This window comes from Dama dama, chromosome 28 (assembly GCF_033118175.1).
Source record: "Dama dama isolate Ldn47 chromosome 28, ASM3311817v1, whole genome shotgun sequence".
Lineage (NCBI taxonomy): Eukaryota > Metazoa > Chordata > Mammalia > Artiodactyla > Cervidae > Dama > Dama dama.
In genome coordinates, this window is record NC_083708.1 from 37,890,721 (window position 1) to 37,915,356 (window position 24,636).

Here is a 24,636-nt window from a genome sequence, read left to right on the forward strand (position 1 = left end):
AAACATGATTAAGATGTTCAAGTAATCACCCATGAAATGCACTTGCAAGGAGCCTTTATGTTTTGTTGTTAAAAGAGGAAATGTATTTACATCATCCAGTAGGATTGTGGGTTGGTTGTTTTGTTTTGTTTTGTTTTTTGCCTCTTCCCCGTCTCTTTTCCTCTCACTCTTTCCTATATTTTCTTTCTCTGCTCCATTATTTTATTTTATTTTTCTCTTTATTTTCCTTTGACTGCAATCATAAGGGATGTAACTTGTCTCCCATTTCCACGTATTGTTCAGAAAAGTGACATCCAAGCCAAAAAGACACAGGTGACCAATCTATTCTAGGAGTGATCTAACTTGCAGCTCATTCTAGATGTTTCTGGTTACTAAGACAATGAATGGAGAAATAAAGAGCAATCATGCAAATTTTAGTCCTAGATACGAGCATTGGGGAAATGATGAAAAAGGCTATAAGTCAGTTCACTTCACTTGTACCACAGAGCAGCCCCTTGCGCTGAGCATCAGACTAAGCATTGTGTGGGGAGAAGAGAGAGCACATGGCCCTTGGACGCTGGTGAGTAAACGATGGTGCACGATGACATACCCAAACGCCACAGTAGCAGCAAGGGTAATAGGGCTTTAGGTGGTGCCAGAGCGGAGGTCTCAGTGAGAATTTAAATGGTCAGGCAAGGATTTGAGCTGAAAGCAGGAACCGAGATAGACCTGGAAGGACAAGTAGATTTGGAATGCTGTCAAAAGAGCAAAATAGCATATTAAAGAGGTCAAGAGTGCATGGCATCTTGATCAAACTCAGCTGTTTGGGGTACCTCACTTTTAGCCCCAATTTCCCAAGTAGCCATATGTCAATTACACAGGTTACCTAAAGAACATTTATATATATATATATATATATCTGGAGGAGGAAATAGCAACCCACTCCAGTATTCATGACTGAAAAATCCCATGGACAGAAAAGTCTGGTGGGCTACAGTCTAATAGGGTCTCAAAGAGTCGACACGACTGAGCATGACACCAATATTCACACACACACACACACACACACACACACACATTACTCAGATATTAGTATAAGGCAATTAACCACAACATAATGTATGGAGATGTCACATCTGTAAGCTTTAAATCAATTGTGAAGACAGCAGAATTGTTTTTCTTGCCTACCAGTGAGTGTCATGGATTAAAAGTGCTGCCGAATTTAAGGGAATTCTATTTAAGAAAATATAATCTGGGAAATAAGAGCCCGGTCTTCTAGCAGCAAAATAGCATATGAGGCTTATTTCGGAGACATTTTTGAAATGTCAGATTTGGCTTTAGCGAGTTTAGTGAATTGTCCTTTGTAGACAGAAAGCTGGCATTGGGGCACTCCAGAAAGCCCCCTGGCACCTCGGCTACCTCCTTCTGATTCTGATGCTGGCAGGAGGCCTCTGGTGAAAATCCCTGGCTCTTTCCTGCAGAGGAATGGCAAGACTTGGCAGCCAGTGTTGAGCTTACACAGAGACGGGGCGTGACTGGTTCCCAGGGTCCGCTGGGGTGGGGGTGAGAAGCCGCTCAAGGCCAAGAGTTTGACTTCCTGACCCTTCCAGAAAAGTGTGGTGCTCTTTAATTTATTCCTAATTGGAATTCCTTGCTGTGGTTTTCCTTTTAGAAAAGGAAAGACATGCCCTTTTAACCATTTCCTCTCAAAAGACCTTTCTTAGCTTTGATTTAGTTGTTTCAATATTAAAATAGCTACCACATAAAAATGATTTCTAAAAATGTCTCAAATTCCTGCTTCACATAACTCAATAATACAGTTTCTGAGGTCTTGAGCCTGGGACTACTAGTTCTTTTGGTTGTGAAGCATTGGAAAGAAAAAATAAGAGTTGATGAAAAATAGAAAGAAACCCTTCTGGACCATCTCCCCTTATTCAGAATGCCGTCAATATTTGAATGTGGCATACACACATATGGTTTGCCTGCGTGTGTGTGTGCACCCACACCCACACATACACTCTCGCACATCACCTATTTTACTAAAACATATTATGATAGAAAACTTCATTATTTTTGTTTAAGTCCTGGTTGTAGCCCTTCAGTGAGGGCACTTGAGATGCATATGTTTGCAGGTAGCTGAAGGTACAGCTATGTGGTCTGTCTGAAACCTAAAATTAGATTGAGTTGACGATTCTACCGGGAGAGATTTTTCCCTCAGTGTTTTCATTCCCAAACTCTGCTGCCTTCCACTTCCTGCAGAGACTGAAGTCATTGTAGATACTACTCAAAAGTAATAACTCCTGAGAGACTCTCTCTGCAAAATCAGCATGCAAAAGACAGTTGGCCCCAGAAGCCAAGGACTCTTGGCTACAGCAGTAGAATGTTAAAGCCACACAATAGTAAAAGGAACCTGGGTTTCCTATATTTTAGACTGTCTATTGTTTCATGCTTAGCTTTAGTGAAATCCAGAGAAACGAAATAAAAAGTCAGCTTTTAGAGTCTTTATAACAGCAAGGCATTTCTGTTGTTGTTCCTTAAAAGATGATGAAAATTAGATGCTGAAATGTAGAGGCCTTCTGAAAATGACTTGCAATAATTATATTTGTTAAACTGGGCAGCCCTGATATTGTATGCCATTTAAATCAACTTTCATTATTCTTTAATGATTCTTTGCAATTCTTTTTTCTAGAACTTTGCAAGCTTGACTTGTGTTCACCTTGCTGTGGAATGCTTTAAAGGGCATTTCATTTAATAGCAGAGGAAAATGATAAATTATAGATGCCAAATCATAAAGCAGTGATTTAGGTAGCACTAGGGTAAGATTGTAAGCAATAAAATAAAAATTTTCCCAATCAACCTCTACATTAGAAGCAAAAAAAAGAGTCGCTGTCTGCATAATTAAAGCAAGACATGTCAAGATGCTTGTTAGTATGCTAATTTGAAGGCTTTTTTTTTTTTAAAAACAAAACAAAACTTGGAATCATAAAGGAGAGTATTGGGAATATTTATCAGTTTGAGCAAAGAAGTTCTCTATGAATGAGTATGAAGTGATTTCATTGTTAGTGTGCTCTGGAAATACAGATATAAAGAAATGGAAAAAAAAAAAAAAAAAAACACCTCAGTCTCAATCTCTTAAGCATTTGGGGAGAAAATGAGGTGGTTAAGAGTTGACCAGGGTCTAAATTTTCACCACATCCCTGCTAGCTGTGTGATCTTATGCAAGTTAGTTAACCTCTCTGGCCCTGTTTCCTCAGCTGTAAAATGAGAAGATAGTGGGTCCTACTTCATAAGATAATTGTGAGGATTACAAATAAAGCATTTAAAACAAAATCTAATACAGACTTCCCTCATGGTCCAGTGGCTAAGACTCCATGCTCCCAATGCAGGGGGCCTGGGTTGGCTCTCTGGTCAGGGTACTAGATCCCACATGCCACAGCTAAGAGCTTGCATGCCGAAAAATGAAGATTGGAGACCCCTATATGTTGCATCTAAGACCTGCCACAGTGAAATAAATAAAAATAAATAAATATTAAAAAAAATAAAATAGAATCTCACAGAGCAAGCACTCTGTAAGAATGGTTGTATAATATCTTTCCTCTGCCCAAACTCTCTGGAGCTTTTCCTCTTATTCCCAGTGAAAGCTGAAGTCCTTACCATGTCTATAGGCCCCATACAACTGGCCTGTTTCTCTCTGACCTGATCTCTTTCCCTCCCTGCTCAGCTTGCACTCTGGCCTCCAGGCATTCCTCAGGTACACCAGGTAGCCTCCCATCTCAGGACCCTTGTCTTGAAAGCTGTTCCGCAGCCATCCTCAGGTTGGTTTGTCTGATCCATCAGGTCTTTACTTCAAGCACCTGATCAATGAGACTTTCCCTGGACACTGTCTAACATTCCTCTTTATATTTTATAGTTCCCCTTTCTGCCTTATTTTTCCCCTCAGCACTAACTACTTCCTAGTATACTATATATCTTACTAATTTATCGCATTTGCTCTCTACATCTCCCACCAAAATAGAAACTGAAGGAAGGCAGGAATTTTTATTTTAGCCATCATTGTATCCTCAGTACCTAGAATGGTGTTTGTCACAATTGTAGCTGTCAATAAATATCCGAAGGCTGAATGAATGGATGATTTTCCTTAATTTCAAAAAAATAATAATTAAATCCTACACATATACTTCCTCTTTTCCAAGTTTAATGAAATGTAGTTTTTTTTTGGTCACATACATTTTTCTTGGTTGCCATGATGACTGTCAACCATCTTTAAGCCACCCTTTAAACATCAGATAACTATATAATGAAAGTGAAAGGGCAAGATTTGGCCACCCAGGCCATGACGTAGCCTTTTTCTTCTAAGCCTTCATCAGTTCACCTGGAGGAAGAAATAATGATACTCGCTGGACCTCCCTAGTTCCTCCTTCAGCCACAGATGAATCAGGGACAACTTCTGATTTTCCCTTTCCACTCTGGTCTTTTAATAGCTACAAAGAGGTAGGGAAGCTTCTTAAGTAAATATGGCACGTGTTTTCCAAAACCTGAATATAAGCAAGGGCAGAGTATATAGAATACCATCAGTTATCACTGTGGAATGATCTCTCTCTCTGCCCTCCAGGGGTTATTGAAAGGGCATTCCTAAACATGGACATGTTACAGGAGCTCAGATAGAAGGTTCCTGAACATCTTCTGTGTTCCCAGCCCGGCTTTACATACCGCATCACCTCACAACCATACTGTGTGGTCTATGTTATCATCCCCAACCTCTAGATGGGGAGCTGGGGTGAGACGAAGGCTCAGAGAGGATAAGTGACCTGTCCAAGACCACCTGACTTAATAAGTGGGATAGCAAGACACAGAGTACTTATCAGCAACATGACAACCACTTTTTTTTTTTTCCCTCTTTGCCCTCATAAACAGTTTCCTAAGAATTAAACTAGTTTGTATGTCTTGAACCAACAACTGCTGAATTAGTGTTCATGATGGATTTCTGCCACAGCTTAAAGCTGGTGGCTTAAAACTACTGGGATCTCAGCAGCTTCTCCTTGTTTCATCAGTGAGGTGAGGACCTGCACCCTAGGGGTAGGCTGACACGAGAGGAAGAGCAGCGTCTGAGCCCCATCCATACTATCCATGAGAGGAAGAGTTACTAACCCCAACACATAACACAGTCTCCAGCCTTAAGCATGTTACCCAAGGTCAGCTGCTAGGAAGTGGCGGGGCTGTGTGCTTAACTCAGACCTGTATGGGTCCAGAGTTTGGTTCGGTCATTACCGTCACCTTGACCACTGCTCTCCCACTTCTACTCCAGCTCTACCTTACAACTTTCACAGCATACCCCAAGTCAGAAAAAGAAAATTTCTTCAGTTAGCATATCTAGTGAAAGATGTTGCTTTCAAGAAATATTTTCATGACTTCTTAAATAATCTAAAGTTTTCTTTTTCTCCTCTTTCTTCCTCTTCTTCTTTTTCCAAAGATTTGGCCTCTGGAAAATATTTCATGTATAATGGCAAAGCATCTAACTTTCCTATGAGCTTATAAAATGAAGTGGTTCTTTTAGAGTAAACAAAAAATCTTTTCATCTAAAATTTTAATTGCAACCAATTCAGTGCCCTGGGAATTAGTTCCAGTGTTTGGCTCAAGTTTCTGGCACTGAGCTCTGGCCTCGAGCCTGAACTGGGTCACCTTACAGCTGCACCTCAGGGCTACTCGCCAAGAAGCTGGTCTCATGGCATTACTACCCTATGGCATGACAACAGAACATTGAGCTTTGGTACCGAACCTGGCTGAAAGCAATTCATATGACTGCAACTCTGTTTAGCAAACAACATACAGGAGTCACCTGGTGAAGCATGGTGACATCCTCCCACATTCCTGGGAGAAAAGAGACATTAATTTTCATTAGTTTGTCTAGAAGCAGAGAAGGGTATTTCTCAAAGTTTAATTTACAGCCATAAACTTGTACATTGATATAACCATAACATAAAGGAGGAAACATCTGTCACTTCCATTTGTAGCTGTGTTTGTAGCAGCTCTTTCAAAAAGGAGACTAGAGACCAGCCATCCTGGTTTGGGGGCTGTATGGTTAGGCCATTCAAGATGGCTGTTCTCGAGCTCTCTGCACATCCCTCGCTTGACCAGTGCCTGTTTCTCTCACATGACTGGATAATCTGCTTAATTATAGCACTTAAATAGTCCTTGGTAACTGGTGAGCCCACTTGATGTCAATTCCCCCTATAAATGGTAACCTTCTTCTCTCCTGCCGAGTAGTGAAGACTGCTGTAATGTCCTACCCACCATCTGCTACACGTGGTGGGGTGTCGCTCCAGGTTCCTTGGTGCAAGTTCTGCCTATCCAATAAACCACTGATGTCCGTGTTGCTGTCTCTGGGCCCTTTCTTCAGTCTTGGAGGCTGGACAACTACAAGATTTGAAGGGCTGGGGGGCGCAGCCCAGCAGGGACCAAGATCAGTGTCTGAAACCAGGTTTTCCCCTAACCAGGTGGGTGTGAACAAATAACTTCATCTCAGTGTGCCTCAGTTTCCTCAAATTACAAAGTTTGGGCATGTTAAATGAAATTTAAGTCTCAGCCCTAAAATTATATTACATGTATAAATATTCATATTTTCTAATTTGATGTAATGACTTGAAACTTACCCTCCTACTAGAGAAAAATCTGAATTTCTAAAAGCCTGAGGTTGACTTTAAAGATGGAACTTAAGAACAAGGAATTGTAGGGACTTCCTGGTGGTCCAGTGGTTGGGACTCCACACTCTTGGTGCAGGGGACCCAGGTTCAATCCCCCGTCAGGAGCTGGATCCCACATGCTGCAACTAAGAGCCCGTGTGCCACAGCCAAATAAATATTTTTTAAAAAACAAAACAACCCCCCAAGGAATTGCAGAGGTTTAGCTGTAAGAATCCAGAGAGATAATATACCCCAACTTCCTCATTTTGTCTTCTCCCTTTTAGTCTTTTCTTTCTTCAACATATTTTCTAGATTCTGGTAGGCACCAGGCACTGAGCTAACTGCTGGAGACCAGGCCTGAATCCTTAGCTTTAAAGAACTTCCAGGACAGTGGGCACAGACAAGTGAATGCAGTATTAAAACACAAGTAAGTGAGGTTACAACAGAGCATAGGGTACCGTGGAAGACAGAGGCCAGTCTCAGGCTGGGGGAGGGGTGGGAGTCGGGGAAGTGTCCCTGGGGAAATGACATCTAAACTGAGGCCAGGAGTCGGGGTGGGGGGGCACATTTCTAGGAAGAAATGCAACATGTGCCTCTGAATATCACAGAGAACTCTGGAAAGGTGGGCAGTAATTCTTCAGGGAATGCAACTGGCTGGTGGCAGAGCTGGTGGTACAAATAGAGCTCAAGGTCCTAACTCCAAAGTTGCAGGCTTGGTTGAATGTCAATGATGTGAAGTAATAGCGTTGGGTTTTTTCGTTTTTTTAATATTTTGGCACAGGTGAAATACTACAGGGCCTGGCTGCCATCACCTTAATTAAGACTCAGGCTCTTTCCTGGACTCTCTCCATTTAGGATCTTCCCTCTCTGGCTCGAGGGTCTTCAGCAGTAACTCATCAACACAAAATAATCACATCACAGGCCAGTCACCTGAGAAGTCACCACCACAAATCTACTCGGGGGATGGAGATCTTTCAGCTGCTGAGCGGTATGGATGGACAAAGATCCTGGCTGACAGGTCTAGGAGACCATCCAGGTCAGTCACGGGATAGTTATGAGTCATGATGGTTGTTTTCAAATGTTTGAAGGATTGAAGGAGGGATTAGATGTGTTTTTTGTGGGTTGAAAGGGAAGGAGGAGAACCAAATGAATGTATATAGGTACAGATAACTTTATTGTTCCTAAATAAGAACTGGAGTCTTCCCCATCCTCACTGCCACCCCCTCTTTTCACTGTTGCTTTCTCTAGACCTTCACTTTTTTAAAAAAGCGTTTTGTTTAAATAATAAGAAAAAAAAAATAAAGAACTGGAGGTTGATTGCACTGGAAGTAATGAGTATCTTTACACCAGAAGTATTTAAAACCAGGGCAGATGACCACTTGACCCAGGATGTTACCAAGGGGATTCATGCCTCTAAGATTTGATTTATAGAAGCTTAATCAAATCCTGCTGGCTCCTTCTGTGATTCTGCATTTTCACAGTTGGTCCAGGCCAACCGAGGTTTAACTGTTCTGGTGTCTTATCTGTTCTTCACAAATTATTTACTCTCAGCTCTTCCCTGGTGGCTCAGAGAGTAAAGAATCCATGTGCAATGCAGGAGACCTGGTTTGATCCCTGGGTTGGGAAGACTCCCCTGGAGGAGGAAATGGCTACCTACTCCAGTATTCTGGCCTAGAGAATTCCACGGACAGAGGAGCCTGGCAGGCTACAGCCTGTGGGGTCGCAAAGAATCGGACACGACTAAGCAACTTTCACTTCACTAGTTAGCTGGCATTTTCAAGCACATTATTTTTATATTCCTAAACAAAGATACACTGAGTGTTTTTTGTGATACTTATAAAGGCAGCTTAGTGTTGGGTTTTCTTTTTCACATAAAGAATTCATATATTTACCTAGAGGTAGTGAAACTGCTATACTTACGTGACAAAATGGGTGACTTGGCACATGCCTAGGTGCACACATATCCACTATATGTAGTCTGGTGCGTGTGCACGGCTTTATTTTAGGTGCGCTTTGTCCATGTGCTTACATGCTGTTCACGCTAGGATCCATCCTCTTACACACCAAAAGAAACTTTACAAATTCTTTCTTTTCTTTCACTTTTGTTTTTTATTGTGGAATCTGTGTTGCTCTTCCCTGAGTCTAAAGATATGGAGGGAGAGAAGGGAAGAGCAGTTGGTGAAAACTGAAGATATTACTGGCAGTTCTGACAGGTACAATTTCGATTTCATTAACCCTCAAATATTCAGAGAGCAGTGGTAAAAGATGATTTATATTGTTTTTTTCAGGCAGGCTTCTCTGTTGCCAACCTAGTAAACTAAAACATATAATTCGTTTTTACCTGCTTTCTATGCTTGGTGCATGTAATGTGTTACAAATCAGAGATATTAAATAATATTTTGTTTTAAATTAGTATTCGGATGATATATTATGTGGGATCTAAAATAGCTATGTTTCAAAACCACATAATAGCTTTTTCAAAAGGAGAAAAGGAATGCAAGCCCATTTTCTAGGCATTCAAAATCAAATAACATTCAAAGGACCGGTTGAGAAGAGTCAGATCATCCCTAAAAGCCATGGAACATAAATTACATTGACATACTATGCGAAGAGACTTGTCCTGCGCTAGCTCGCATAAGCGACCTTAGAGAGAAGCTTATGCTCAACTAACGACACATTAGGAAGGAAAAAAAGAAAAGAAAAGTGTTCAATCGTTGCTGGTTGTTACGGCTTGTTGTGCACCAAGAGGGCTGCTGGGAGGGGCTCCGACAGTCCCGGGCACCGTGTGTGGAGCTGGCGGGGAAAGGCCTCTGGGAGGGCTGATGACTGTGCACAGGATGAATCAATCATCTCTCTCAAGGTAATCCTGGGGAGGGCTTCCCCTCACAGAGTCATCAGCATCTGGCCTCTGCATGCAAATGTAAAATTAGAGCTTTATGTTGTACTGAAATGGCAGCCCACGGAAAAGATCACCGCCAAGCATGACAAGCAGAACTCGCGGGGGCGGCAGCAGGCAGCTCTGTATTGGCTGACAGACTTTTCCCCCCTTCCGGTGGTTTTTCATAAGATAAAAATGTTTTCACTAGTGATTTTTTTCTTTTTCTTTTTTTAACTATAAAGAATGGTAAAATCAAGGGGGACACCAGGCAAAAATCCCCTAAAAGCACTGCAGGGACAGGGCCCGGACCTGAGGAGGGCAGGTGATTTTAAAAAGAAAGAAAAGGACAACTGGGAGCAGAGGATGGGACAAAGTCTGAAAAGCCAGAGAGCAGATGACAGAAGATTCTACAGCTGCTCATTGCAGCTGCTCTCATAGTCTCCTCTGCTTCAGAGTAGAGACAAATGTGTTTAGAAATGAAAGGCAAGAGGCAATGGGAAAAATGTGCCTTCCATTTCTAACCAACTGGAATATAATCTTCACAAAGCTCATCCTGTTCTCATGAGGAGGTTATTTTTAGGACCCAAATATAGGCAAAATACTAACCAGCAAACCCTACGTGCTTCTTGGCTGGAAGCACAATTGGGTACATTCAAATTATCAAGAGCACACTGCAATTTCTAAGGACAAACTTGTAGTTGGAGCCTTGAACGTCAGAAATGGTAGCAATTTAGTAATATGATAGTTTATGGCCTTGCCCAACTGTTTCTGAACTCATAAAATGCTTTGTCACATGTAACCTTAATTTTTATATGCTTTAGGCCATTGTTTCTTCTTTTAAACTCAATACAAGTAAGGATAGTTGATCCCTCGACTCTGAGATGATTTCCAAGCACTCTGGATCCTGTTGAGCTCTGTGCTATCCCGAGGAGTGGCTCCGGTTGACTTGAAATCCTATCCTGAGGAAATAAATACAGGGTTGGGAGGCGGGGAGGGGCAGGCCAACTCCACCCACCCCCATGTTTCCTCCAGGATCCCTAAGTGTCCTGAACGGTAGAGTTTTTACCTCCTTGATAGCTGAGCACATTTATGATCAGAAAAAGATGTTCTTCCAAAATCTCAGCAACTGAGAGAAGTCACAAAAGAGGAGGAGAATGAACAGTAACCTCATCGTTACTGGGCTATTTTACAGATTTAAAAAATATAACGAGCTCAAAAAACTTAGTCGTTTGTCTAACATCACACAGGCGAGTCAGAAGTTAAAGGTCTGTGAGACTAAAATTTCTACTACAAGACAGCCTTGGAGGTGGGAAGGGAAGGGAAGTGGAGAGCTCAGAATTCCCTGGAGCTCTCCCCTCTGAAGGTTCATAAAATGCAGACAGAGAATGTGTATCTCATTGATTCAAAAAAGGAGAAGCCATTTCTGAGGCTATGAACCTTCGTGGGACAGAGGCACCCTCCTCCTGACTCCAGCTGGGCACTTAGAACCACGTGCGCTGCTCTGAGGCCCCCTGCCAGGCTGAGTCTGTGGAGGCCTAGAGCTAACAGGTGCACCATCTCCCAGCTCAATTAGGCATGACACAAATCTGGAGGGACAGTGGTCCGCAGAGCATGCTGGAGTCTGAGCAGCCTTAAGGATAACAAACATGCCACTAGACGCAAAGCTCTTGGTTCTTTTTTCATTATTATTTTTATTGGAGTATAGTTGATTTTTACAATGCTGTTAGTTTCTGTGGTACAGCAAAGTGAATCAGTTATACACATACACCTATCCACTCTTTTTTTTTTTTAATCCACTCTTTTTAAGATTCTTTTCTCATATAGGTCATTACAGAGTACTGTGTAGAGTTCCTTGTACTATACAGTAGGTTCTTATTCGTTATCTTTTTTATATAGTAGGGGCAAAGCACTTTGTTCTGTTGAGACGTGTTCTAACCAACATGTTCAAAGAACTGAGATAATTTCAGCTGGCAATTCAACTAACAGAATAACAATGTTGACCTCCAGCATGAGTCAATTTCATCATCTGACCCCAGACTGCTTAATCCTAAAATATTTCCCATAACTCCCCCAAATCTGTCTGTTCCAGGGACGAAGTTTCTTTGTCGTCCTGCCTGTCTCCCTCACTCCTGCTTTTGTGCCCCAGCTGCTACTGAATCCTCTAACACACCTTCACTTCCCCCCACCTAGCAAATCCTACTTTCGAGGCCCATCTCAACACTCAACTTTTCTCCATTGAGTTTGCCTTGACAACTCCAGTCAGCAGTGGCCTCTAAAATCCTGAGCTGCTGTGACAAGTATCTCCAGCCTTCGTTTTCATATGGATTATGTTCAACTTAGAACTTGACGGTGGTGTTCTGTAAACACTCATTATCACAACTTCGTAAAGACCCCCATCCTCATCACCGAATTGTAAGCATCTTGAAGGCCGAGGCTCTGTTGACAAACTAAAATGACTGCCAAAGAGGGTACCACGGCAGTGATCTGACTCCTAACTCAGAGTCTATTCTTTTGTTCACTTTGGATTTAAACCAGACGGGAGCTGAAGAACTCTGTCCTTTGAGACTCAACAAAATCGGCTCAAATCGCGTTCCTTTGTGCAGTGGGAGCCCTACATTCCTTCCTAACTGTCTGGGGGATTCTGGGAGGGGGTGGGACAGTTCACAATTTCTTTTTCTAGTCATGTTTGGCTGCAAGTTCGTGCTTCTGTAGACTTACAGACTTCAGTAGCTGCAAGGAGCACATTGCTACCCCTAAGACCAACATTTCCAGGCATGGAACTCAGCTTCTCTTGCTTCAGTTAATGGACTGAAGCAGGAATGATGCCCACACGGGAGAAAAATCAGAAGTGAACCATATGTGTCCTAGGTCTTCAAATATTAATGCTTCATTATGGGTACTATTTGCCTTTGAAGATTTAGAAGAGAAATATAATACTTTGTATTAATCCTTCATTACATAGAGTAGTATGCAAGAAATTAACTTAGAATTTTTCTTTGCCATTTTCTAAGTGACTGATTTATTACTTTAGCCATAACCATGGAATAAATGAAAGCCGCTTCACTATCTTTCATGTAGGACAGCCTAGTAATTGCTAATTAAACATACACAGACTTTTGAAGTTTAATCATCATTTTACCTCAAATAAATACTACTGTGTTTTCTGTTTCTTTGGCCCAAACAGGATGCGTCTAGTTGAGAGGGGCAGTGTGAGTACAGACTCTAGCGTCAGGCTCTGTGGACTCAAATGCTCTCCTATTACCTACTAGTTATGTGACCTAATGGGCTTCCCAGATGGCTCAGCAGTAAGGAACCCACCTGCAAGGCAGGAGCCACAGGAGACACAGGTTCAATCCCTGGGTCAGGTAGATCCCCTGGAGAAGGGAATGGCTACCCACTCCAGTATTCTTGCCTGGAGAATCCCGTGGACAGAGGAGCCCGGTGGGCTACAGTCCACAGGGTCTCAAAGAGTCAGACACAACTGAAGCAACTTAGCACAAACACACGCATGTAACTTGATAAACTACTTAACCTCTCAGTACCAAATGGGGCTAAGAATAGTACTTAGCTCGTATGGATTAAATAAATATGTGTAAACACATATTTGAACAATGTTTGACACATAGCAAACATTCAGGGGGGCAGGCTTATTTTCTTTTTCATTTAGTATCACATGGTTTATGCGACATGTGCCTTGTCAGGGGCTGAACTGTGTTCCTTCAAATTCATATGCTGACGCTCCAACCCCAAAGACCTCGAATGTGACTACATCTAGAGACAGGGCCTTTAAAGGGGATAATTAAGTCAAAATGGAGTCATTAATCCAAAATGACTAGAAGAGAAGGTTAGGACACAGACAAATGGAGGGATGATCGTGTGAGGACACACAGAAGGCAGCCAGCCACCTGCAACCCAGGGAGACAGGCATGAAAAGAAATCAGACTTGCCAACACCTTCATCTTAGACTTTGTAGCCTCCAGAATCGTGAGAAAATAACCTTCTGTTGTTTAAGCGACACAGTCAGTGCTATTTTGTATGGCAGCCCTAACAAATGAATACATGTATCAAAATTAAACTTGGTTAAAAAAGGTAAATCTGCTGAGAAACTAATGGTTTGTCGTTACATCTCTCACTGCATTTCATTGATAGGATATCTTTAAGTCTTGACTTTTTGTGAACAAGCTGAAATCATAGTGTTTAGGAGCACTCTAGTCTCGGTTCTGTCACTTTCTAGCATGATCCTTTAGGCAAGCAAAGCCTAAAGACTTATATAAGGGCTGTTTAAGCTCCACTACTTCACGGGTGTGTCAAGACTAAATGAGATAATATGTACCACAGTGCCTGGCACACAATAAATATGAAGTTAATAAAATTCCATCTAGCTATCTATCTAAATGTCCTCTGATGGTGGTACAGATGGGAGAGAGGAAAACATTTTCTCAGCACCGAACATTTTCTGATTTTTTAAAAACAAAATAAAAAAGCTGAGGTCCATACGAGTTGTTTTCTCCAAGGTTTCAGAGAGTATGATGGAGCTAGGAGTCACAGGCCGGTATGTCTAATTCTAAGATATATTCTCTTTCCACTAAATCACATTACTTTTACCATAAATTTTCTGAGGTTCTAGTATACTGTTCCCAAGACCTACCTAAACATGAGTGTGTGTGTGTATACACACATTTGATGCATGGGGTAAGAGCACTAGGAAATTAAATATTTTCAAGAGGTCTTCTCATATATGAAAGAAAAGCAAAAAAGAAAAAAATAAAATCCAACCTTTAGGTAGAAGTAGTTCAAGCTTTGGTAATTCTACTGTCTTGTAATGAAGACATATGTGCTTTATATTCTCGCATGGCAGTGTCCTGATTTGAACCAACAGGCCATGATTTCTAAAGGATTATAACTCGTGCTGCTATTGGACCAACCCCAAGGTCTAATTTTAGCACAGGACTTGCTCTGGCAATATTTAGTCCTAGTTAAATAAGTGTGTGTTCTCAATTACTAAATGTTAGTTCTTTGTTTCATTTTTTAACGTTTCTATTCCCCTCCACCCCCATCAGAGTCCAGACCAGCTACCTATGGAGTTATTTTAAGATACCCAAAAAGGCGTGGTCCAACTAGTTTCTTTAACAACAAAAAACTCAATAAAACAATAAGGTGATCACTTCTTAAATCATTTGGTTTTTACTAAATTGTTGTTCAGCTGCTCAGTCGTGTCCAACTCTTTGCAACCCCATGGACTGCAGCATGCCAGGCTTCCCTGTTCTTCACTGAATTACTTCCCAGAAAATATTTAATTCCATCATGTGAGCAGTTAACTCATATTTATTTTTGTTAAAAATAGACTAGCTCATAAAGATACCAATTTTTAAATATTTCAATGTGAACGGCCACGTACACATTTCTACCACTTCAGTTAAAAACAGAAGCCAAAGCTGGGAATGGGACTATTTTTCTAAGTGGAGTTAAGACGGTTGTGTGAACTACTTTGCTCTAGAAACAATTTTTGCTACTTCACTAGTATTGTACTATGACAGAAGCTTGTTTGCATGATATTTAGATACTTGGGTTTGAAATGTGAAAACCTCTATGTTCAAAAACTCATTAATCCAGTAGAAATAGTTTAAATGCTTACTGTAAATCACAGTGCAAATCTGCAAGACAATTAATGGGATTGTCATTGTCAATAGAATGAAGAGCAAAAGGCTGAAAACTATTTTTAAAAATCTTCTCATCAAAAAGAATACAGACAGAACACAGTTTGAGGCAAACAGGGACACAAAAAAGCTTATTCTGCTCCTTTTGCCCAATTTCAAGGGTAGTAACTACGTGGGAGGTCACCAAAGCTATGTCCAAGGGTCTGAAAATCCACATGTTCTCCAAAACCAGTTTGAAGGCTGCTCTATAAGAAAGAGGTTGGAAACCACTACCTCAACGTCCCTTTGACTGTCTTTCTTCCGTGTCTTCAGGAAGGGATGAATAGAATTCAAAGTGGAAATGGAGATGAGAGTAAAGCAGTATTGATGCCATTGTCATTAACCAGAAGTAGTAGAATGGTGCAAAGTTAGAATGCTGTTTCTCCTTTGTTCTGTGCTAACTTAAGTACTGAGTTACAACGCCCTCAAAGAATACAGCCACTATATGGACAGTGACTATTCATCCGGACTTCTGTGATTTGAGGTCCCTCAAAATGACTGGAATGGCTTCTAAATAAAGCAGGCTATTCCATTACATTATTTCCTAAACTAAGTCAGTATCAAATTGAAAAAGAATCGGTAGAATTTCCAGTCAGATGGCGTAGTGAATTCATGTTTCAGTTCATCCTGTATGCTTTAAACGCATGGTAATACAGATAAAATAGAAAAAGAGAAAGCCAAAAGGTCATTGCTGGTCTCAAAAAAATGAGATCAACATCTTTGTGCACTAGAAACACAACAGAAATGCAAAGCAGTGAGCTGAGCTAAAGCACCAGCCCATCAAGGTCTGGGCCTTGAAACAGCTGGTGGCAACGGGAAATTCAGCTCTGGTGGAACACTAAGGCTAAAATGCTTCAGTCAAGACAGAGACCAAAGCTAGCATTGTTTGGAAAGCCAGGAACTGGAACACACCAACCATCCTGGTTTCTCCAGGACACTCTCTGTTTTACCAGTGAAAATCTTGAGTTTCAGGAAATCTCTTTGTTCTGGGTAACCAGTGATGATTTGTCACCTAACTTTTCCCAGCCCCATGAAAGGAAGCCGGATAAAACTGCTGCCAGTATATTGCCTGGAGCTGTGGATTTGTCAGAAGTAGTGGACCCAAGAAAGCAAAAGGACAAAAAAAAAACCATCATTACAGCAAACGAACTGAGATACCAGCTGGCTCAGTTACTAGATTAGACATATTCCTAACATTGATAAGGAGCAGGAACCCTCTAAAGCCATCTTAAGATCTTGTTTCTGGACTGGAGCCTGGAATGGAGATAAAGGCAGATGAAAATACTCATTAAATTGGAGATGGAGTAAGAAAGAAAAACGGAAATGTCTCCCACTCAGTGATTGTGCATATCAAAATCCCAAAACACAGAAAGAAGCTAATGCTAACAAAGATAGTTGTGCATTGATGGAGTAACCAGTACCAGACTAGATCTCCTGTTATAAAAAAAATTATAAAAATAAAAACATATATATATATAAAACAACTGTCAGAAGTTGAATAGGCTGTATGGGACTCTGTTCCTTGGGAAGAGAAAACAAATGAATTGAGTTCTCAAAAGCCCCAGCTTTCTGCCTGGAGGTTCTTTGTGAACTGACATTACAAAGAAAGAGAATTCAAGCAGAGCACAGTGGTTTTGCTGAGTTGAACAGAGACTGGAACTCTGGAAGTAAATGCAGTTTGAGAAGCAGAGTACCCGGGAGGAGAGAGGTGTGCAGAGACAGTTCCAGAAATCTGGTCATCATAAGGGTCATCTCAAGTGTTTGTTTGAATATTAAGATGCACATGTACAAGACAGGACCCCATAAGGCCAGGCAAAACAACTGGGAGAAGAACTCTCAGGGGAAAAACTACTGGGGACATGAGACTCAAGCAACACTTTCATGGAAATGGTAAGCATTTAAATTCCAACCAGCAGAGAGACCGCTTGAACACAAGAGTTTTCGGTAAAAGACAATCTTCCATGGCATTTTTCCATGTCTGGTAACAATTTTGTCCCAGACTACCTTTCCAAGGATATTTGTATATCCAGTAGCCTTTTGATGCCATTAATGTCACCCTCCAGGACAAAGCGTAGCTTTGTTTCCTGACCAGGAAAATAGAGAGAATGGCTCCTTTCAGGGCAAAGTTTGGACAGGTTTGCTAGCAGCTATAAGGTGAGAGGTTCCTAAGCTCAGGGTTCCCCAGCTGTGATCCAGATCCACAGTGTGTGTGACATCCAACTTGGATCCACTCAGCAATGCCCCCATGATGCTCAGGGCCCAAGGGAAACCAATGAGAATATGAAACTTAGGATGCCTGCCGTGCTATAATAAAGTCCTTTGTCTCTGACCAAGAAGCCTTAAGTCTTCCGCCAGAATCCAGGCTACTTTTGTAGGCTTGCAAGTAGGGCAAAATCTCAGACACTGACTAGTCCCTGACTGACAGCATTTAATAGAGACTCTTTTGTGACCCCATGGACCGTAGCCCACCAGACTCCTCTGTCCACAGGATTTCCCAGGCAAGAATACTGGAGTGGGTTGCCATTGCCTTCCCCAGGGGATTGTCCCATCCCAGGCATTGAACCTGTGCTTCCTGTGTCTCCTGCATTGGCAGGCAGTTCTTTACCACTGAGCCACCAGGGAAGCCCAAAAGAATTACTACCTGGCTCTTCAAAGAAATTCTGTGCTCCTTCTGCTTTAGAACCATCTTAACAAAACTTTAAAACAAGACTTGAAAGGATCAAGCTGATCAGAAAGGAAATTAACTGCCTGCTGAAACAAAATACTGTCAAAAAGGAAGACAAGAAAGTCTAGAAACTCAATAGTACGGTTCAGCACCAACAGAAAATTAGGAGACACATAAAGAAGCAAGGAAATTAAACTCATAACTAGGATAAAATCAGTCTGCTGCTGCTGCTAAGTCGCTTCAGTCGTGTCTGACTCTGTGTGACCCCATAGACAGCAGCCCACCAGGCTCCCCCGTCCCTGGGATTCTCCAGGCAAGAACACTGGAGTGGGTTGCCATTTCCTTCTCCAATACATGAAGTGAAAAGTGAAAGTGAAGTCGCTCAGTCCTGTCTGACTCTTTGCCACCCCGTGGACTGCAGCCTACCAGGCTTCTCCATCCATGGGATTTTCCAGGCAAGAGTACTGGAGTGGGTTGCCATTGCCTTCTCCGTAAAATCAGTCTACTAGAATAGAAAAGGATTTTAAAATAGACCTTATAAATATGTTCAAGGATGTAATGAAAAACACGAGATAATTTGGAAACAAGTATCTAAATAGAGACACTAAAAGAAGTTTTGAAAATCTTATATAGTTTCTAGAGTTGAAAAATTATATTATTTGAAAGAAAAATTTAATTGCAAGGGCTTAACAGCAGCAGATCACTGTGGAAGATCAGTGAACCTGAAAAACAGACAATGGGAATTATACAACCTGAAGCATTGGGGAGAAATACAAAAAGGACAGAGCCCCAGTGAATTGTGGAACAACATCAAGAAGTATAATTCAGAAGTGGAAGAAAGAGACTGGCAGAAAAAAATATTTGAAGAAATGATGATTTAAATATTCCCACAATAGATGAGAACCATTAACTCATAGATCGAAGAAATGCAATAAAACCTGAGAGGGATAAACACAGGATCATCACACCAAGGAACATCATAAATAAGTTGCCATAAACCAATGATAAAGAAAAAATCCAAAAGCAGTCAGAGGGAAGAAAAGATACATTACATAGAGGGGAACAGAGATAAGAATGATTACCAATTTTTCATCAGAAAGAAAGTAAGCCAGAAGACAAGTGGTGAATGCAAACAAACATGCAAATAAAAACATCATCAACTTAGAATTCTTTATACAGAAAATGTAACTTTGAAAATGAAAACAAAAGAAAGACCCTTCCTGACAAAAGTGAGAGAATCTGTCACCAGCAGACCTGGACTGTAAAAAATTGTAAAGAAAATTCTTCAGGTTGAAGAAAATAATACCAGATGGAAAAGTGATTGCACACAAAGGAATGAACACTGGAAATTATATATAATGCATATATATATATATATATATAAAAAATAAATTTTAGGGAATTTCCTGGTGGTCCCATGGTTAGAGCTTTGTGTTTTCACTGCCAGGGCCTAGGTTCAATTCCTGCTTGGGGAACTAAGATACCACAAGCTGTGTGGGGCCAAAAAATAAAATAAACTTTAAAAAGACTACTGACTATGTAAAACAAAATATTTAGAGTGTATTGTGCGTGTATAGAATATGTGTAGAAAAAAACATCTGGCAACAAAAACACAAAGTATTGGAAGGGAGAAATGGAAGTGTACCATTGGAAGGTGAGTAGTATATTATTTGAAGGTAGATTGTGGTAAGTTAAAGACATGTGTCATAACCCTTAAAAAGCTAAAACAGAGCCATAACTAATAAATAATAGAGATGACAAAATGATTCAAAATAGTCAAATATCTCAAAGGAAGGCAGGAAAAGGAGAAAACAGAACTTAGGACAGATGGCATAAGTAGAAAGCAAACAGCAAGAGAGCAGACTTAAAGTAACCATGTCAATAATTATACTAGCTATAAATGTGCTAAGCACACCAATTAAAAGGCAGAGAAATATGACTGGACAATAAAGCAAGGCCTAACTACTGTATGTGAGAAATACATTTTAAACATAGAGATAGATTAAAAGGATTAAAAAAGATATACAATATAAACACTAATTATAAGAAAAGTGAAATGGCTATATTAACATTAAAGAAAGATTTTAGAGGGACTAAGAATATTAACAAAAATAAAGAATCAACCATTGGAAAGATATACAACAATTTTAAATATGCATTCAGCTAATAATAGAGCTTTAAAAGACAAGAAATAAAAACTAATCCAACCAAAGGGACATACAGACAAATTCACAATGACAGAGATTTCAGCTCCTCTTTGATTGATAAAGTAATTGATAGAACAAAGAGAAAATCAGCAGAGATATAAATGACTTTTATAACACAATCAGCCAACTTAGTCTAATTGATATTTATAGAATACTATCTAAAAACTTCAGAATACACATTTCTTTTCAAGTACACAAAGAAAATGAACCAAGAAAGCTGTTTGCTGGGTCTCTGAGCAAGTTCCCCAAAAAAATGAAAATGATTGAAATTACAAAAATATGATTTCTGACCATAAAATGAAACTAGAAAACAATATATGTGCAAAATCCCCAAATATCTAGACGTTAAATAACATTTTTAAATAGCCCATAGGTAAAAGAAGAAATTACAAGAAAGTATTTTGAACTGAATATACAACATACCAAAATTTGTGCAGTACACAAAAGCAGTGCTTACAGGGAAATGGATAGCAGATCATTTTTGATTAGGGATCATAAAGAATAAATACTTGAATGTCCGAATTGAATTAAAAAAAAATTTTAAAGCAGCAAGCTATTGAACGATACAAGAGTCCAAAAGGAATTAAGATTCATACATTTTTTTCACAGTATATTTCTCTTCAAGTATATGAGAGTCCCATGATTCTTCTAAAGGAAAAAAAAAGATCTATAGAGACCCAAATGAAGCTAAAAATATCTTCAAATTATGTCTGTAAAATAGAATTGGTGAGATAGATTTTAAAAATTTAGTCAGCATGACTAATGTTCCCATGTCATTTTCTAGTTACACTCTCATAAAGACAGATTCACTCAACAAGTTATTGTTGAGCATTTACTACATTCTAGGAATATACTAGGAATGTGGGAAAGAGGTAAAAAGAAAAAAAGTCCCAAGCACTCATGGATTTTCCTTGGGAGGGGGGCAGACAGATGATAAACAATTAACAAGTAAAAATACATAGTATTTCACCACATGGCATAAGTGAAGAACAGAGCAGGGAAAGTGGTGGGGTGGAGGGAGCTGTGATTTTAAAGACTGAACAGGAAAGGTTATATTGAGAAGGTGATGTCTGAGGAACGATGCAAAGAAAGTAAGGGAACAAACCACGCTGGTGCAAGTGTTATGAGTGTGTCTGGTGTTGGAGGGAAGAAGAGGTCCACGTGGCTGGTGCAGGAAGAGCCCAGAGAGAGAAGCTGGAGATTGAGTTAGAGGCGGAAATCAGGAAAAGCCAAATAAGGCTTTGAAAGCCTTGCCAGGGACTTTAGCTTTTACCCTCAGCGAGGATGTGAAGCCTCTGGAAGGTTCTGGGCAAAGGAGTAGCAAGATCTTGGATTTTTCTGGCTATTGAGATGAGTTGAGTTTGAAGGGGAGCAGGGGTTGAAAGAAGGAGACCACTTAGGAGGCTACTGCAAGAATCCAGGAAGAGTGCAGAGAGCTGCTTCCAACAAAGTGGTAGCAATTTATGCAAATAGAAATGATCCAGCAGAGAGGGCGGGAATGATGATGCAGAAAAGGGAAGATTGCTGATTCACGGTCTTTGAGTAGGAGGGAAGGGATAGGATCTAGTGCACAAGCCGAAGAGATACAGAGCTTGGAACATTTCATTCATAGTAACAGGAAGAAAGGAAGAGAATATGCACAGAAACTGGCAGGTGATGTGGTGGGATCTGTGGATATTCTTCTCTGATTACTCCTATTTCTCAGGGAAACAGACTCAAGGGCTGAAAAGGAAGGGGGGAAGGAGGCATTGGTGACTTCAGGAGGAGAAAATATGAAACAGCGAATTAGGAGAGTAAGAGAATGAATAGATTGGATTTGCCCTGTTTGGTCTTCCCCACTCAAGGTACATTTGAAACAGTTCTCTAAACATTTTGCTCCTGAATCTATGTACATGAAGAAAACATAATTTGGAAGCCAAATAATTATCAATGTCTATCTATCTTTATTACCCATATTCTATTCTGGAGAGAGAATGAAAATTCTGCCTGCTAGTAAGGGTAGAGATGCCTCAGAAATATATAGCTCAATGTGAGTGAAATGCTGGCAGATTTGTAGCTTTCTTTTATTTTTGCAGATTAAGGTTCTCTGTTTTGAATTCCTTCTTTATTACAAGAATACTTTCAGAAGAGAATCAGCACATCGTAAATTTAAATGCAGTTATTATGTGTACTTCCCATTTACTCTAAAATTATAGCTGAAGTAAAAACTTAAAGGAAGAAATTAATGCCATAGAGGGAAAACTACTTATTTAAGAGGCTGGAATGTTTGAATTTTTTCCAAAAGATCATTAAGTTTTCTAATGACCAACTGACATGGAAAGCTTAGGAAAGATAAGTGAGTTTTTTTTCATAGCCTGCAGATACCAGCTAACAAAATCATCTGAAATAAATAAGAGTGTAAGTTGTGTCATAAACATGCTGAAATTATAAATCTGTAAATCCTCTGATGGAGTGACAAGGAGACTAATTATCATTTTCTATTTCTTCTATTGATGCAACTCAGGCAAGACGCAAAGCAAGTCTGGTGTTTTACAAGACAAGAGCAGTGTGTTGGTTTTCCTAAAACATCTGCTTCTCCTAAAACTCTGTATTTGAGAAAAAAGAATTCATACCTAAATTACAACATTATTGGACTATACTTCACATGTATATGTATTTCCAGAATCTAAACCTGTAAATGTCTCATCATCCCTGTTGCTGCTAAGTCACTTCAGTCGTGTCCGACTCTGTGCGACCCCATAGACGGCAGCCCACCACACTCCCCTGCCCCTGGGATTCTCCAGACAAGAACACTGAAGTGGGTTGCCATTTCCTTCTCCAATGCATGAAAGGGAAAAGTGAAAGTGAAGTCGCTCAGTCGTATCCGACTCTTCGAGACCCCATGGACTGCAGCCTACCAAGCTCCTCCGTCCATGGGATTTTCCAGGCAAGATTACTGGAGTGGGGTGCCATTGCCTTCTCCGCTCATCATCCCAAATCCTCCTAATTCACAATCTTTACCTGTCCATACTCCAAAATAGGAACCTCCTGCACCTCCAACATGCTGATCCAAAGCACAGCTGTCTTTACAATGGATGCATTTTAAACGATGTTGTAATGGGTTTTCCTCTGTATGTGGGGGGATGGTAGATTATCATTTAAGAAAATTAGGTCCCTTCTGGGACTTCCCTGGTGGCTCAGATGGTAAAGAATTCTGAAATGCAGGAGAGCTGGGTTCAGTCCCGGGGTTGGGAAGGTCCCCTGGAGAAGGGAATGGCAACCCACTCCAGTATTCTTGCCTGGAGAATTTCAAGGACAGAGGAACCCGGTGAGCTACAGCCCACGGGGTTGCAAAGAGTCGGACACAACTGATAGTATAAGGCCACTTACAATAATTACTGCTCAAGTTTGGGAATAAGATTAAAAAAAAAAAAAATTAGGAATTTAAAAGCCAATGAGACTCAAAACAGTATTTTTTTTTTTTTTTTGGTATGAATGAGGCCAAATTAACCAAATTACCTTGCTGGTTCCTAAGCAAACATTTCTGCAAATCTTATTCCAATTACTCTTCAAGATAAAGACAGGGGCAAGTAGTTACAATTCCTAAGGTAGAACTATTTATTCTGCTTAGTTCAGCTTTGGTTTTGAATAGCTTTAGGCAGTTTTTCAGTCTTGGGCAAGGCCCATCCAGGCATCCTCAGGTAGGTTTGACTTTTTCCAGACAGGCAACTTAAAAAATATTGGTTGAAAATGAGTAATACAGATGTTCAGATTAGATTCAGCCCGTGATCACGAGGGCCTTTGGGTCTGTGCATGTCACGAGGGAAGCTTGCCCTCTGAAGCTGCTTCTCTACAGGTTAAGAATGCATACCAAAGCCACCCGATTTAAAGAAACACTACATTATTAATGGTTGAAATATTAAGGGAGGGGGAACCAGATTTTAACTTAAAAAAAATTGTAAAGGGCGAGTCATATTTTCAGCCCATGCTACCACTTGAAGTAATGAGAATTTTCGTAACTCCATGAAATGCTTTATTGTTTATCCTAAATTTATCTTTTCATTCCCTCACAGAAAGGAAATGTAACAAAGAAGAACAAATTTCAGTCATAATGCCCTGATATAAGATATTCCTGATAAATAAGTTTTAAAAAATAACTGCTGAACTGAGCTTCTTGTTTTATTCATAGCTTTTCATCATCTCAGCAGTTCCTGTCCCTCATTTGCACATATAATTGAAGGTTGGCTGTGCTATACTCCAAATTTCATTCTGCTACCATCAACTGTGTTCAAACTTCCAAAGTTTCTCAGGTTTAAATTTCCTTGCTTTCTGATAAAGAGTGTATCTATTTTGTGTAAAAGAGAAGGGAAGACATGGCCTTATATGGATTATTTAAATATACAGCTAATCCTAAAGCCTTATTTGCATCACTGATAGCAAACAGAAACTGTAAAAGCTGGGGAAACTTGGGGCCAGACCAAGTAAGCCCTCTTTGTGTAGAGTTTGTTAGATCTTCCTCAGGAAAATCTGTGCTGGAGTCTACCTCTACCTC

The 24,636-nt window shown here is 40.3% G+C and overlaps 1 protein-coding gene and 1 long non-coding RNA gene across 3 annotated transcripts in view; both read right to left on the reverse strand.

Annotated features, from left to right (window-relative positions):
• Window positions 1-24,636, reverse strand: part of LOC133048184 (keratin, type I cytoskeletal 9-like) — a 98,848-nt gene that overhangs the window by 50,410 nt on the left and 23,802 nt on the right. The gene's annotated exons all lie outside the window — the stretch shown is intronic.
• The window catches only part of LOC133047991 (uncharacterized), a 32,720-nt gene that overhangs the window by 5,179 nt on the left and 2,905 nt on the right, over window positions 1-24,636 (reverse strand). Inside the window, exons 1-2 of one of the 2 annotated variants that reach the window (XR_009690932.1) lie at window positions 10,338-14,202; window positions 8,580-8,801 (exon numbers count right to left, since the gene is read on the reverse strand). This is a non-coding gene — a long non-coding RNA (uncharacterized LOC133047991). Of the gene's footprint in view, window positions 1-8,579; window positions 8,802-10,337; window positions 14,203-24,636 lie in introns of those variants that run through there. The other variant, XR_009690933.1, reaches the window with a different exon arrangement.